The sequence below is a fragment of the Eptatretus burgeri genome, chromosome 4 (genome assembly GCF_056783735.1).
Source record: "Eptatretus burgeri isolate ZD-2024b chromosome 4, Ebu_testis_v1, whole genome shotgun sequence".
Lineage (NCBI taxonomy): Eukaryota > Metazoa > Chordata > Myxini > Myxiniformes > Myxinidae > Eptatretus > Eptatretus burgeri.
Genome location: NC_140964.1, coordinates 131,744,083 through 131,755,641, shown reverse-complemented (window position 1 = coordinate 131,755,641; position 11,559 = coordinate 131,744,083). Strand labels below are relative to the sequence as shown.

At 51.5% G+C, this 11,559-nt stretch overlaps 1 protein-coding gene across 1 annotated transcript in view; it reads left to right on the top strand.

Moving 5' to 3' along the window:
- The first annotated feature begins 5,660 nt into the window (after nt 1-5,660).
- The window catches only part of LOC147029135 (uncharacterized), a 55,608-nt gene continuing 49,709 nt past the window's right edge, over nt 5,661-11,559 (top strand). The window contains exon 1 of the mRNA XM_085880088.1: nt 5,661-5,778. The gene's annotated coding sequence lies outside the window, so the exon portion shown is untranslated. The remainder of the gene's footprint in view (nt 5,779-11,559) is intronic.

Below are 11,559 nucleotides of genomic sequence, written 5' to 3'. Positions count from 1 at the left end.
TGGGAGAAGGTGATGAAAACCCAGTATTTTTACGGGCTCCGTGTTTTGTGTCATATTCCGAGGAGTCTAAGGGAGAGTCGAGGAGTCATTTCCGGGATTGATCCCTCCATTGAAACCGATGATATCACGAGTCATTTGGCGGAGGAAGGAGTTGTTGACATCCTCCGTCTCACCACGGTCAGCGCCACAAAGGTTACTGGTAATTCCCAGCAAAGCACCACAGCCAAAACACCAATCATGATGAGGTTGAAATCAACTTTAATATCACTCATCACACAACGTGCCCGACTGGGCCAAAACCATCCTCGCCTGGAATGGCCCCTGCTCGGTAACCCCGTGCCCACACAGACGCGGAGGTTAGAACAACATAATGGCGTAACCACTTTTTTTCCATCTTTTTCCTTCGTTTTCACGCTTATCTATATACTATCATTCTCGATGTTACATATAACGAAAGTAGGTGGCGCGAACTGACAACAAATACTGGGGAAGAGTACGTAAGCTTCAACAAAAATACTTAAATGGTCACTTAACATGTGGGAGGTCACAGAAGTCATGCACTCATAATCAGGTATGCTGAGACCATCACTGGGTAGACTGCCCCCCCCCCCGGTCTCAGGGATTATTCTGCCCCATGACAGTATTTATGCAAGCATTGTGACCACAATATGGTTCTAAGCATCCAAAATATAATCCTTTAAGTGTTTGGGCTGGTGGCGCAGACGGTTGGAGCATCTTGGTGTGCAGCCAGTTGGGGACACCTGGATGATCCTCACAGGTGTCACGGATGGTCTCAATTGATTGGGAGCAATCAGGTTAATACGTGTTAAGTTTCGGCGATGTACCAGAACCAGGATCTCGTACTTGGCTGATCGGGATTGGCAAGGATTCAGCACTGTTGGTGGGTGAAGACAACTCATAGGGGATGAATGGGGGATGTGGTGGTTTTGTTGCTGGTTGAAGGAAAACGTCCTCAATGTGCAGTGAACCACCATGCACCCGATTGCAAGGGAGTGGAAGCGTATCCTTCCGGTAGTCCGGGACTTTGGAGCATTCAGACTTTTTGACCCGATAAGCTGCACTCCTCAACTGGAACCCCACAAACTTATGTATGTTGCACCAGGGTCCATCAGTGGCAGAGATGAGGTCGCAGTTTCTTGCACATGACTTGTTGCGGTCGGAGTACAAATAGACGAAATCACCGACTTCGACTGACACATTGGCCTCGAAAGACCCCATGGGTGCCTTATACTTCTCACTATGAGGGTGGTTTATGGAGCAAAGGTGGTGTTGAGCTTGTATCATTTGTTGGTCCGAGAAAGGGATTTGCAGATTAGTGAACTGATCCTGCTGGCATCCCATATCTCGGGCTGAGAGGCTCCGTGCACAAATTCATGAATTCATACTGGCGGTGGCCAATGTGAGGGTTAGTGGGGTTACTGGTCCTCCCATAGGCTCCTGTTGTAGGAGTTCGTCTTCACATTCACGAACTGCCTTCTCGGTGATGGGATTTTTATTGAGATTTTTAACATGACCAATTTCAATGCACATCCGATGGTGCTGAAGAAGCTCATCGTGGACCAGACGTGTGAAGCCGGAGGCCGGATCGGTGCGGATGACAGCAGGAGGATCAAGTTATCACGGAGAGTGATGTGTTGTTCGTTCTCCACAATACATGATGTGAAGGAAGTGGTACATTCTTGCAATATGAGAATTAGCTGGTGATTGCGTTTGATGCGGGGGGGGGGGGGTCTCCAGTGGACTGCTTGATAATGGTGTGGGATGCACTGCGTAATGCAGCACACTGGTGGCGCCTCGAGGTTACTTGGTCGATTGCTATGTCCAAGTCAAGAGCATGAAAATAGCAGTGAATCACGGAACTGAGTTGATGGCGACTCGGATGATCCAGTTCAATGTGTGACGCTGTAAGTACACCATGGACCACCTGACGTGGGACAATGATGCACTCACTTGCCGAGGACAAGGTCTTATCCTGACGGACTACAACTCGACCGTCATTGGAAACTGAAGCGACCTGGAGGTATCATAACGTCCTTGATGTTGGTTGCTTTCGTTGATGGGCGGGTGCCCTAAACTAGGTGGGCATGAGTCCGCCTTACGTCTACGCACTCTGCCTGGACTGCCTTCCAAGCAGTTCTGTTGGTAAAGGGCAGTTTGGTACAGCTAGAAATGATGTCCTGGGCTGACACCTGCAGGACTACGGCCTCCTCCTCACGTCTTATGAAGGTACAAATTTGACAGGAGGTGTCGGTACAGTCTGTTGCATTGCGGCTGGCAAAATCAGATGAGGTGTTGGCGGATCCTGCGAGGTGCCGTACGGTCACCTGATAACGGCTGACGGTTGACAAGAATGTGGATATACGAGGGCTTGCTGAAAACTCAGCACGACAGAGTTTCTCATGAGCTTGAACGCATGGCCTGTTATCGGTGAGGATGGATGCATGATGTTTCGACTGGATAATGAAAGGACTAAAGTGTTTTACCGATGCAGTGATGGAAAGGGCCTCCACCTCACATGGCAACCAGGTAGTTTGGCGTCTGCAGAACTTCGCGCTCAATAAACCCGCAAGGTGAGGTCTTCCATTGTGCGTGATGTACAGAGTTGATCCTATACTGTGTTTTTTTTATGGAACCATCTGTCACAATCCATAGCTGATCATGAGGACGAGGAAGACTAACTGAATGGGTCGAAGTAAGAGCGCCTTGGGCTCTGTGGAAGGCAGCATGTAACTCATCAGTCCACACAACTCTGTCCAGTGATTGGCATCCAGCCAAAGGGGATAAGAGAGTGGAGCAGTTGGGGATAACACAAGTGAGAACCTCATATGCCCCGATAAAGGATCTCATTCCCCTGACCTTCTCAGGAGCTGAACAAGTGGAGAGCGTCGCCACATGATGTGGGCTCGCATGGATAGGACCACAAGACCAGATCCATCCTGAGATTGTGGTGCACTCAGGACATATAACTGTTTTCATAGCAGAGAGGAGGAGTCGGCATTTACACAGAGCATGTAAAACCATTCTCCAGTTTTGGAGGAGCTCGTCCACTGTGTCCCCACCGCAATAAAGGTCATCAGCGAGTTTAGCGATGGTCTCTTGCTGTGGTTCATTTTGATATGGGTCTAAGTGATCACCAAGGATGCGGCACATGAGTTCTTCAAGTGCTGTCTCTGATCCAGGCATTCCCACAGCAGATCTGGTATACACACGTATTCCATGGAAGAGTATGGCTACACCGCAGTACTTCATGGACTGGCGGGATAATGGAATTTGGTAAAAGGCACTCATAAGGTCGGTAGTAATTAGATACTTCCACTGAGAAATTTTGCGCAGGATGGAATCTACGTTTGGCAGAAGAGAGGGTTTGGGCTGAATGGACCGGCCCACATCAGCAAAGGCCGTGATGAAGTGAAAACCGCCACTGGGCTTCTTGATCAAGAATGAGGGATTCAGATATTCCTCAGTAATCCCCATGTCCTCAGGGCGAGCAAAGACTCCAAGTTTTTCCAGGTTATCAAACTTGTGTTGTAATTCACACAACTTATCATGCGCATATTGTGGTGGACGACCTTTGCATTGTGGAGGCTGAACAGGGCCCATGTTAACAACAGCCTCAAAGGGGCTTGCCAGCACCATTGTGGCCTTGGAACACTGGGTCAAACACTTCATCATACTCTTCAAGCAGGGCACAAAACTTCGTCGGGAGCGAACATGTTGTCAGGGTCGAGGGTCACAGTCGTAGTGTGTCTTGAGGGTGATGTGAGTGTGCGTTTTACTTTGGGGGAGCTGGTCTCAGTATAACCACTTGGGTGTTCTTTGGTGTGCTCGGGTATGTACACATGGCGGATTTGGCGAAATTGCTCCTGACGTTTGAGAACTTGTGGTTCGTTGGTTAAATTGGGGATCCGAACCTTCCTGCTGATGCTGCGGATGATATGGGGAGGGGACCAAAACTCACTTGGTCACAGTGACCTTGCACTTGGGGCATCCATGTGAGGTTTGAGTGCGAACACTGAGTCACTACACGACATGTCATTTGGGAGGACCACAGAGTGGGGTGGGGCACGTAGTCCATGAGCTCAGTGTACTGCATGGTGATCAAGGCTCCTTTCCTGAGACCTATACACGTACGTGGTGCCACCACCCAGGATAACTTGGTGCCTCACAGGACGGATTGAGATGTCATTGGATTCCATGAAAGGTGTTCCCGCCAGTGCCTCCACGTAAAGATTTTTGATGACCAGGCCCTCGAACTGAAATTGTCTTCCATCACGTGTCAGTGTCGGTCTGGTCTCACCAACAATTTGAAGAGGGGATGATCCATCAGCCTGACGAGCGGACTGCGCACTCTTCTGAATCTTGGCTCCTAAATTTCTTACAGTTGTCTCACGAATCAGGTTTCCCGTGGCACCGGTGTCAATGGTGACCGTGGAAGGTGTCGAGATATGGAGACTGGCGAATCTGGACACGTGGGGTGGTGGCCGGTTCTGTAAAATCTGTGTTACCAACTACCTTGTCCGCATGGGCACATGTTATGCCTCCAGGCTCGTCGTCTGACTCTTCATTCCACCATCACCCCCCTCCCCTCACCCCGCCTACCCCCCTCAAATCTCCCTCCGCCTCTCCCCTCACCTCCCTCCCTCTCCCCTCATCTCCCCCACCCTCCCCTCACCCTACCCCTCTCCTCCCCTCCCCACCCCTCCCCTCACCCCTCACCTCCCCCACCCCTCACCTCCCCCACCCCTCCCTCACCTCCCCCCATCGCCTCCCCCACCCCTCCCCTCACCCCTCACCTCCCCCACCCCTCACCTCCCCCACCCCTCCCTCACCTCCCCCATCGCCTCCCCCACCCCTCCCCTCACCCTACCCCTCTCCTCCCCTCCCCCACCCTCCCCTCACCGCTCACCTCCCCTCCCTCACCTCTCCCCAACCCCCTCCCCTCACCTCCCCACCCCACCTCTCCCTCCCCTCACCTCCCCCACCCCTCCCCTCACCTCCCCCACCCCTCCCCTCACCTCCCCACCCCACCCCACCTCTCCCTCCCCTCACCTCCCCCCACCCCACCTCTCCCTCCCCTCACCTCCCCCACCCCACCTCTCCCTCCCCTCACCTCCCCCACCCCACCTCTCCCCTCACCTCTCCCCACCCCCTCTCCTCACCTCCCCTCCCTCCCCTTAACTCCCCCCCACCCCTCCTCTCCCTCTCCCCCACCCCCTCCTCTCCCTCTCCCCTCCCTCCTCCCCCCCACAGCAATATGGGGGGCAGGGGGGCAGTGAAAAGTCATTATTATTATTTTACTTTCTATCGTTTACTTCCATTTTATTAACATATTTTCCGTTTTTGGTTGTAACCTTGAGTTTGGGTCCGTTGAGTTTGGGGAGAATCGGGACTCTGACTCCGTCAAGAAACAACAAATGGAGGAGGAAGAAGAATAACGCTGAAAAACTTCCGGGTGATCTTTTGAACCTTGTGCTGTCAGTGCAACGCAGCTCGTGGTCGTGGTGGTGGTGGTGGTCGTGGTGGTGGTCGTGGTGGTAGTGGTCGTGGTGGTCGTGGTGGTGGTGGTGGTGGTCGTGGTGGTCGTGGTGGTGGTGGTCGTGGTGGTGGTGGTGGTGGTCGTGGTGGTGGTGGTGGTCGTGGTGGTGGTGGTCGTGGTGGTGGTGGTGGTCGTGGTGGTGGTGGTGGTCGTGGTGGTGGTCGTGGTGGTGGTGGTCGTGGTGGTGGTGGTCGTGTTCCGGTCGTACTTGAACTGAAGAGGTATGTTTGGAATCTCTGATTTAATTTTGAGGTTGATTTGTAAAACGTTAATTAAAAGATAAAATAATTTATTTTCGATGATTATCTGGAATGAAGACAAATTAAAGTGATTTATATTAAATGTTTGTTGATTTTATGAGTTGTTTGACAGAAACCTCCTTCCTAATCCCAAAAATACAAATAAAATGATCGTGTGGATCTAAAATGTTACATTCCTGGTTAACATTCCACGAACATTCCATCCTTTGTTAAACGACCGACCACGGGCGGGGGTTTCCTCCTCGGTATTCGCAACACGTGGTGCTCCGTGTCTGTGAACAACACGTGGTGCTCCGTGTCTGTGAACAACACGCGGTGCTCCGTGTCTGTGTACAACACGTGGTGCTCCGTGTCTGTGAACAACACGCGGTGCTCCGTGTCTGTGAACAACACGCGGTGCTCCGTGTCTGTGTACAACACGCGGTGCTCCGTGTCTGTGTACAACACGCGGTGCTCCGTGTCTGTGAACAACACGCGGTGCTCCGTGTCTGTGAACAACACGTGGTGCTCCTTGTCTGTGAACAACACGCGGTGCTCCGTGTCTGTGAACAACACGCGGTGCTCCGTGTCTGTGAACAACACGCGGTGCTCCGTGTCTGTGAACAACACGCGGTGCTCCGTGTCTGTGTACAACACGCGGTGCTCCTTGTCTGTGTACAACACGCGGTGCTCCGTGTCTGTGAACAACACGTGGTGCTCCGTGTCTGTGAACAACACGCGGTGCTCCTTGTCTGTGTACAACACGCGGTGCTCCGTGTCTGTGTACAACACGCGGTGCTCCGTGTCTGTGTACAACACGCGGTGCTCCGTGTCTGTGTACAACACGCGGTGCTCCGTGTCTGTGAACAACACGCGGTGCTCCGTGTCTGTGTACAACACGCGGTGCTCCGTGTCTGTGAACAACACGCGGTGCTCCGTGTCTGTGAACAACACGCGGTGCTCCTTGTCTGTGTACAACACGTGGTGCTCCGTGTCTGTGTACAACACGTGGTGCTCCGTGTCTGTGTACAACACGCGGTGCTCCGTGTCTGTGTACAACACGCGGTGCTCCGTGTCTGTGAACAACACGTGGTGCTCCGTGTCTGTGTACAACACGTGGTGCTCCGTGTCGGTCTCCGAGACGAGAGGATGTGGAAGAACTTGAAGAAGGGACATTGAAGCCCTTTGTGAGCATCTCGATCTCTCTTGTGTTCGATTCATCAAGCTCTCCTTACCAAGGGTTCTTCGGTCAAACCTGCGCTGACGTCTGCTTGATGGGACTGCGAGAGACACCAATGGACACCAATACATATAATACAATACCAATACATACTCTGGATTAGTATTGATGAGTTCGACCCCCTCCACCAGGGGTTCATACTTGCTTTGTCGTACCGGGCGTTTCATGAACACTGTTCCGGGATGGGTTCGCCAGTTGGGCACCGTTTGACCGTCAACATAACGTCGCTGGTGAGTAAACATTCGTTCGTGAGGAGTTGCATTGGTGGACGTGCAGAGCAAAGAGCGTATGGAATTCAGAGCGTCGAGAAGGGTAACCTCCCACCGCTCGGGGCCCAGTCCTCTTGATTTCAACGCCAGAGTTATGGCTTTCCAAATAACTCCATTATACCTTTCCACCTGCCCGTTTCCCTGTGGGTTGTAACCCGTCGTTCGACTAGTTGCTATGCCGAGCTCCAGTAGGAATTGTTTTAGCCTGGCCGACATGAAACACGGCCCTCTGTCTGAATGTATGTACGAAGGTTTCCCAAACATAGCGAAGAGGTCAGACAGACATTTCACGACAGTGCCCGAGGTCATATCCGAGCACGGAAACGCGAAAGGGAACCTTGAATATTCATCAACAACAGTGAATATGTATCTGTTGTCTGTCTCGGTCGGCAGGGGCCCTTTGAAGTCAATGTTTAGTCTCTCGAAGGGAGAAGTGGCCTTGATCAGTCTGCCAGAAGCCGCACCATAGAATCTGGGTTTTAGTTCAGCACAAACAGGGCATGAAGCATTCATTTGTTTAATATCTTCAATAGAATAGGGAAGGTTCTGTCTGCGCACGAAATGTGCCATTCTGGTTACCCCCGGGTGGCACAGAGACACATGGAGATCTTGCAAAGCCCGACTGATTGTCGCCGAGCAGTAGATCCGAGAGAAGGTGTCTGCAGCAGGGTTTTCCCTCCCGGGCCGGTAAACAATGTCGTAACTATAGCAGGCTAGGTCTATCCGCCATCTCATAATTTTTTCATTCTTAATTTTCCCGTTATTTTCCCATCAAACATGAATGCCACGGATCGTTGGTCTGTAACGAGCGTGAAGTGGTTTCCCAGTAAATAATGTCTCCATTTACGCAGCGCTTCGACGATGGCGTACGCCTCCTTCTCTATCGCTGAGTGTCTCTGCTCGCTTCCAGAGAGAGTTCTCGAGAAGAACGCAACAGGTCGCCCAGACTGATTAAGCGTAGCAGCTATCGCGTGATCAGAAGCATCTGTCTCCACCACAAAGGGCACCAAGCTATCGATCGATAATACCACGGAATTACTGATATCGTCTTTGAGGTTGTGGAAAGCTGTTACAACAGCGGCATCTGGTGGAAAGTTTTTGCAATGCACTAGGGGATGTATTTTCTCGGAGTATTGCGAAATCCATCTCGCAAAGTAAGCGAACATCCCGATCACCCGGCGCATTGTCTGCAGGTCCTGAGGTGGGGGTAGCTCACGAAGTGGGCGCAATCGTTCAGGATCAGGCTTAATCGTGCCGTCGGCTATCGTGTAGCCGAGAAGGTCAATTGACCTTGCCGAGAATACGCATTTCTCGTAGTTGAGAGTCAGATTATATTTTCTAGCAATGCTCAAGAATCTGTCCAGATTCATGTCATGTTCCCCCTGATCCCTACCGCACACTGTGACATTGTCCACGTAAACAAAAGTGTCTTTGAGGTTTTATTTTCATCTGAGATGATGTCGTCCATAACCCGTTGGAAGCAAGCCACTCCATTCGTGACACCGAATGGAATCCTCCTGAATTGGAAGAGGCGCCTACCTGCCTGGAATGCGGTGTAAGGTTTGTCTTCCTCTCGGATGGGAATTTGATGATAGGCGCTTTGCAAATCGATGGTGCTGAATATCTTATAATTGGCCACGCGTTCGACCATCTCGTCTATGCGCGGCAGGGGGTAGGCGTCGAGTTGGGTGAAGCGATTGACCATTTGGGAATAATCGACAACCATTCGTTTCTTATGGTTCTGGCTGCCGGTCACCAACACCTGTGCGCGCCATGGCGAATCGCTCGGTTCTATAATTCCTTCTTCCAGTAATCGCTTGGTTTCTGAAGTGATGAAATTCATGTCAGCAGTGGTATATCGCCGCGATTTGATCGCTATCGGTTTACAGACCGGCGACAAGTTAGCAAACAGCTGGGGGGACGTTACCTCTGCGGTAGTCAAGGCATTTAAAATTAGACGAGGTTTGCTTCCTCCAAAGGGTATTTCGACGCTCGTGTGCTGCTTCAGGACATTATGACCCAGAATTACGTCTGCGCACAAATCACGAAGCACCAGTACCCTTACATCCCGATGCGTGTACCCTTTTACGTCCAATTCAACATTGCAGTACCCTCGTACGCGGGATTGTAGTGAGGTGGCGGCCATGCATACCGTATTGTCTGTCGGGTGGATTTTCCATTTCCTGCCCTTCACTAGCGAGCTGTTGACGAAACTTTCAGAGCTTCCGGTATCAATCAGTGCCTCAGCCATATGCCCGTTAATTCGTACGTTGATGATAGCCTTGGATAGATTCCCCGGGGAGGCTGCAGTTAGTTTCTTTTGCGAGTAGAGAGCCGCAGAAGTGGGTTTATTTCTCCTTCGAGTAGATTTACATACCCTGGCATAATGCCCTTTCTTGTCACAGTTCATGCATGTGGCATCTCTGGCGGGGCATTTTGGCGGAGGTGTCTTTTGTACCCACAAAAGAAACATTTACCAACCGGAGCAGTTGCTGAGGAGTTTGACGTGGCCTGGGTATCCGGCTCCTCGGGTGTTTCTCCATCCCCTGTGTCTGGCTGTGTCTCTGCCAGTGGGGTTCCTTGAGTTCCCACCGTAGCAGCATTCATTAGCAGCATCGGTGTCCCAAATGACTCAGATTGCTGCTGTGCCGTATCCATCGCTCGAGCCTGATCGACTACCTTTTCAAGAGTGGGTTGCGCTTTCTCTAGTAAGCGTTGCCGTATGTGGGCTGATCTAAGTCCTTGGATGAATGCCTCCCGTGTCGCTTCCTTTCGGTGTTCCTCGGCGCTTACGGCCCGGAAGCTGCAGTCTTTTCCCAGCTGATTCAGAGCTTGCAGGAACTGATCGATTGTCTCCCCGGCTGCTTGCTTGCGTGTGTTGAGAAGATGTCGTATGTATACCTCGTTCTTGCGCTTCACGTAGAGCGCCTGCAGCACGTCGATCGCTGCTTCGTAAGTGTCGCACTCTGAGAAGAGTCTGTATACGCCGGGCGAGACATGATTCACGAGGGCGGCTAATTCGTCAGCTCCCTCTTCGATGATGGTCAGATAGTGTGAGAAGGAACGGAACCAATGCGACCATTTCATTTCTGAGTCAGTCGCGTTTGGGTCTGCGTCGAACCTCTCTGGTTTGTAGATCTTGTCCATCGTTGGTTGAGAGAGCCGAGAAAACCAAATGGAATAAATTGAAATGAGGACGAGAGAAGAACCTTCAGAGTTTAGGCTTTATTCCATTTGATTGAAGCCGCTTCTACGGGCACACCAGGAAATACAGACGCAGCAAGGAGTACATAAGCAGTAAGGTACACACGCGCAACTAATCACCGCAAAATAAATCAGTATTATATATCAATCAGTATTCTCACCATTCAATGAGCACCAAGTGAGCTGCCGACATAAAACGACAATGCCCCTGGGACAATCCCCGCGACCGAGCCGAACCGCAGCTTTATCTCTTCTGTGCTCGAGCCGGGCAGCATGTGATCACACGTCACGACCTTCAATTCACCACAAACCTCCTTCCTCATCCCAAAAATACAAATAAAATGATCGTGTGGATCTAAAATGTTACATTCCTGGTTAACATTCCACGAACATTCCATCCTTTGTTAAACGAGCGACCACGGCCGGGAGTTTCCTCCTCGGTATTCGCAACACGTGGTGCTCCGTGTCTGTGAACAACACGCGGTGCTCCGTGTCTGTGAACAACACGCGGTGCTCCGTGTCTGTGAACAACACGCGGTGCTCCGTGTCTGTGAACAACACGCGGTGCTCCGTGTCTGTGAACACCACGCGGTGCTCCGTGTCGGCTCCGAGACGAGAGGATGTGGAAGAACTTGAAGAAGGGACATTGAAGCCCTTTGTGAGCATCTCGATCTCTCTTGTGTTCGATTCATCAAGCTCTCCTTACCAAGGGTTCTTCGGTCAAACCTGCGCTGACGTCTGCTTGATGGGACTGCGAGACACCAATGGGAGGCTTCCATGAGTGTGCGTGATACAATCTTACACTCGTCTGAGTTGGTGGGGAAGGAGCCGGACCCATGCTCTGCTCAAGGAAATATTGTTGCGGGGCCGGGTATCGGTGGTGATAAACGGCCACTAGAGGGAGCAGTGGAGTCGGCTCCACCGAACACACCCGGAATTTAGGTCGTGACTCTCGGATAAGTCCGAAAGGCACGGTTCCCTTACTGGACCATGAATTGCCAATAATTCGACCACGTGGGGTAGAGACAATTGCCAAACTTCAATATACCT